The sequence below is a fragment of the Artemia sp. Qi Xiang Cuo genome, unplaced genomic scaffold, assembly GCF_049724085.1.
Source record: "Artemia sp. Qi Xiang Cuo unplaced genomic scaffold, ASM4972408v1 HiC_scaffold_22, whole genome shotgun sequence".
Lineage (NCBI taxonomy): Eukaryota > Metazoa > Arthropoda > Branchiopoda > Anostraca > Artemiidae > Artemia > Artemia sp. Qi Xiang Cuo.
Window position 1 is genome coordinate 1,878,596 of NW_028297431.1, and position 5,579 is coordinate 1,884,174.

The window sequence follows — 5,579 nt, forward strand, 5'->3', positions numbered from 1 at the left end:
CTATGATTCGAGCTTCAAGTGTATGTAACCAATCAGAATTCTTATTTGTGGTGCCCAGGAACATAGCCTCCACACAAAGTTTTCTGGATATGCTGGTGCGCCTTTTGTTCACTTTCACATATGAGTCTAGTTTCAGATGTATGTAACCTATCAGCATTCTTGTTTTAAACCAGCTTACATTTCATTCATATAAAAATGTTGATCCACATTGTCTTAGAACTATCAACAAATTTTCTAATGATTTTCAAAATAAATTTTGTTATGAAGTAATTAAAAGGAAACTAGAAACAGGTGAATAATTCTGAATTGTTATTATTCAGTGGAATTGCTATATTTTCCTTAAGTAGAGTTTATTTAAAAACAGAAAAAAAGAAGTTAAAAACATTTTCAAATATCTTCCCTTATTTTATGTTTTCTTTAGGTATAATTTAGTTCAAAACATAGATTTAAAAAAGTTAAAAACATTTTAAAAAATCTTAGCTATATCTTTGCAGAACAACAAAAGTCATACCTGAACAGTCCATTGTTTATTTACCCATCAATTTCAAATTTGAATCATCACAAAAACACCTAGTACCCTCCAACGTTTGCCTGCAAGAGTAATAGTGACCATAGTTGAAGTTAATACCTGAATGTACGACAATGAGTATTGCTCTATACCGTTTGAATCATACCACGATGTCATTATAGCCAACTTCAGATATGACCTGATACATTTTTCTTTTCAGCCATATAGAATCTGAACTAAAAAAAAGAATTTTTCTCGTAACTTTATGTGTCATTGCCCTTCTGTCCAAGTTAATCGCAAGAAACTGCGACATATCAGTAAAAACTGTCTGTGATGTTAGTCGATGCTCATTTTGGAAATATTTTTCAACTGGATTTGGACTTAGCACTGCACTAAATTGAAGGTCCAACGTCTCAACAACCTCTTCATGAGCTGGTGCCTCAGGATTTAGAACTCCTGGAACTGAAAAATAGCACACTTTTTTATTTGTCATGTTATCATCAATTGGCTCAAGTTACAACGGTGACAGGCCAAAAATTTATGATTCTTGAACTGAAATAGTCTACAAAGAGGACTGTGGGTAGTTAATGAGTTTTTTTCCGAGTTTTATTCATCCATACTTCTAAATAAAGCTTCCCAAAACTCATAGATTGACTGCTATTTGTCCTCGGGAAACCTATACACAGTCGCGAGTAATGATCTTAGGTGGAGTGTTAACTCAATCTTGTCAAGGGATGACACAGCTAGCCGAAAAATTATAGCTGCAACGTTGCCTTGTGAATTCTGCAACATATCAAAAAGTACTCTGTGTAAGCTGAAAACAAACAGAACTGCGTAATTTGCATAGCATGAAACACAATCTCTGTTTTAGAAACCTTTTCTACCAGCACCAATACCCCTTTGATAGAGCTGCTTTTGGTTAGATCTTTTCTTGTTTCCTTCATATACCTTGGAGAACGTTATCACCTTTCGTTGGCACTATCTTATCGTTTGATTTTGATTCATTTGTCTTAGACAATGTTTTTAGGCATTCCATCTTATTTGAAAAGGACTCTTCCACTGCTGCCTTTCTTTTTTTCCCCTTTCCAGTGATTGCATATTCGACATTAGTCTTACTTACTTCTTGCAGAAACAGCTTCTGTGCTACCTATGTTCATGACGCCATCGTTCAAATTATTTTACGGTGCTTGGATGATTTTCAATAATGGAAGATCTGGTCTAAAACTACTCTTAAGACGATTATACTCTGAGAGGGCTTCCCTGTCAGCAATAATTTTACACGTATCAATTTTTACAAAATACAGCTCTGCACTAGTTGTGTCCCTGGAAAATGCGACATAAATCATACCCGATCGATAGCAACGACTTCTTGCATCAACAAAAACACAGTTCAAGCTCAGGTCTTGGGGCTTTGGAATAGTAATTGCAAATACTAGTTGCACTGGAAAATATTAACTAGCATGATACACCTCTTTGAGTGCTTCAAATCGAACTGTAGCACGACTTTTGCTTGTCAACTGCTTTTGACCATCAAATTGTACCAAAACATTCACTATCTCACCAGACGGTATACTTTTACTCTTTAACGTAGCCCATAGATCCGTTTACTAAGCCTTTATCCACAGCAATATTTCTTTGAAGCATTACTCGTGCACCAATTGATAATACCAATTTTGTTAATGCACCAGCTGTTCGTTTGCTGTCATCGGCACAGCTGAAAACACTTTTTGCAGCTTCTTCTTCAATTCTCTTATTTCTGACCACAGAAGAAAGACAATCAATGGCAGTCAGTGTAACATGTTCCGAACTCGTTTCCTTTAGCAGTGTGTTGTTTATTAGCCTACAGTCGTCGTTAGTGGGCATCAAAATAACCGGCACTTTGCCTTCCTTGCACAAATTACAAAATAATTTGGTAATTTATTATGAGGTGGCTCACAAGATCCATCCAAACTTTCATGCAGAAAGACACTAGAGATGCTTTCCTTCACAATGTCCAAGCTTATGTTTGCGAGAATATCTGCATATGGCTTGTCCTTTTTTGCCTCATGTTGATTGTCAGCTCATCATATTCAAATTCATGCCATAGATTGAAGCATCCCCTGGATCCAAGTCTATTTTTGATCTCTAGACGCGTAAAAGGAATAAGTGGCGGATTTGCCGACATGGGCCTCAATTGAAGAAATTCTCCAAAGAGAACAAATTTGGCATTACCCATTGGGAAATTATTAGTTTTAATTTCTGTCAACCGCAAATGAATATACATCAGCATACGAGACGAAACCATGCTTATTACATCTATAATGAACAGTCGAGTTTTTCTAAGAGTTTTTCGTAGCATCAGCAATTGTTCAGTGGATAACGCTTCATGCCTTGCAGTTGTCTACTGGTCAACTGGCAGACTTAAGCATTTATGTATGGTAACCCACTTTATACTATGAGCAGCAAATCCAGTTGGGGCCATTACAACAGCAGGACGATCGTCCCTCGCAAACTCCCGACAAAGCAACCTTCTGAGTGCACTAATTACTCTTGACTTTCCACTTCACCAACAGCCAGGAACTATCATTCTAATTGGCTTGTCAGTGCTGCATTTTTTTAGGTTGCCTGTGACTCCATAAAACATCCTCTTCTGATTTAAATTAAGGGACTTGAAGTCATTTGACACCTCTTCACCTGTCATTGACTGTAGTAGCTGTAGATTTGCATTGACTTCATCTTCCAGGGCATCAGCCGCTCTATCAATGATTTCTCCTTGTAGAGCGTTTTTTGGATCATCAGTCTCCTGCTGCTCATCAGTTAAGTAATTCATTTGATGAGCCTGAATATCCGTGGCTCGCTGGCGTATTCTTGTTTCAAATTCAGCATCGCATGTGGTTTTATTTACCAGCTTCTAATGATAGACTACCACGGCTAGATATTTTTCACTTTCAATGCAATATGTCTCAAAATTGTTCAAGTCACAAACAGAAATATCCCATTCATTTCTCCACGGCTTCAACGGTTTCAAAAACATACCGTAGTACTGGTCTTCCTTCTTGCCAGATTCAAGAGTAATGCCCCGTGTGTGCTGTATAATATATGGTTTGCGAGTGCGTCGTAGTAAAAAAATGAACCTGTATTCATATGCATTATTTCATCATTTCCCCGTAGTTCACGTTCAGGCCAAGAAAACAGTTCATATATCCTAAAGTTTTACATATGATCTGGCCTATTTGGTTAAACATCAGCTATCCAGCGTGCAACATAGAGATCCAAATTTTTGGGATCTTGGCGTACAATATCTTCCAAGTGCTTGAATGTTTTAAGTGTCCTTTTTAGACTTATTCCCTTGGATAACTCCACAAATCTAAATTGCCTTGAGAAACTGTAGAATTTTGTGCCAAGAAGCCTATCTGCCACCTCTGCTGCTCCAACTTGACGCGCTTGAACTGAATTTAATAGAAATGGCATTGCCCGTGGGCCCAGACCTGGGTATTCATTATTCGCTTCTTCCCACATCTCATCAATTTCTGACTTCTCACCTTTTGTTATGTTGTCTTTTATATAATATTACAACTTTGAGTCAATATGACAAATATATTGAGAATCAACAAGAGAAAGACTTGTCAAGAACAATAAGGTATTGTAATCATTGATTTGCCTCTCCTTATCTGCACAAGAGGTGCCATATATTCTCTTTCTTGGTTTTTTGCGGTTTGTCCCATGAGCCAAACAATCAATCACATCATGCACTTCAGTTTGTGTTTTAAAAGGGCAAGGAAAGCCGAATCTGCAATAACTAATCCATTTGCCTGGATTTCTTTTGAATTTCCGTTGGCAGTAGTTGTTGCAGCGGTGCATTTGGTGATCAATAACAAGTTTGTGCAGGGTTGGACTCAATGGTTTGTCAGGAAATTGACACGTGATAATGCTATCAATGTACCTTGTAAATTCATCCAGTAATTATTTTCCAAATACTGGCGCATCGTCTACCCTGAAAATGGAACGCATTCGTGGTGCACCTCTTGTTTGGTATTCAATTCGCCAAAAGTAATCCTTGATTTTACCAAAGACGGGATTCAACTTTACACAGATAAGATCATTGAATATGGCCCTCCATTTTTTGTGAAGACGTGTAGCCATAGATAGAGGGTACATTGCTGTTAATTCAGCTGGTGTCATTTTATCAACGCCAACCACGTGGCTGTTATGTCACGTAAGTGTCGTATGAATTCTGGAGAATACCATTCTGCACAAGAGGCTGTAAGAAATAACGTTGGTGGCCCTTCTTGCTCTATCAGAGACTTAACTTTTCCCGCCAACGCATAAAAATATTATCTAGATCCTCTTACTTTTGACTGGACTTGAAAAATTGACGTTTCTATTTCATCATCTCAGTTTTTAAGTCGATCAAAAAAATCTTTTGCGCTTTGATTAGGCATGACAGTCCTAATCATGTGTCCAACATTGTAACAAAAGTTAGAAAGCTCTTGATGCTGAAAGTTGTGAAATAGATAGTTTTTGTCTAAACGAAACTGTGGGTGTCTACTAAGAAGACGCCCTTTGATGTAGTCTGCATTTCGCATCGCAAAACTACGGGCCATGTCCCGCATATGGTTTTTGCCATCAGGAAAGAGATTTGGAAATGCTTTGATGTCCAATTCCTCTTGAAAGAGATCCTCCCCTAAACCATGTAATCTTTTCAGTTGAAATTGGTCATTCTCAATGTTTTTGTTGTTCTTGAAGTCATCAATAAAGTCTTTTGGCACTGATGAGTCAAGGAGTTTCATAGAAAAATGCTATAATATGTTTGACTTGGAATAATTTTTTTTTTTTTATAAATTTTCTCCCTGTGGTTATTATTTTTTTTGATCTTGTCATTTTTCTTTTTCTAATAAACGACTCTCAAGAGTCTCTTTCAACTCTTCTAGTATCTATGCTTTAATGTTCCTATACACACTATTGTTCTCTTTCAGCCAAAGTGGTGCTTTATGTATTTTCCTTAAATCAATAAGTGCTGCCCAAACGTTCTTGTTATATGTTGGCTGTCCATTGACAAGTATTACAAAGCTATCAATGTTAAGCAACTTAT

General features: G+C 37.2%; 1 pseudogene; it reads right to left on the reverse strand.

Moving 5' to 3' along the window:
• Positions 1-476: 476 nt before the first annotated feature.
• Positions 477-3,706, reverse strand: LOC148939041 (uncharacterized; annotated as a pseudogene).
• Positions 3,707-5,579: the final 1,873 nt, after the last annotated feature.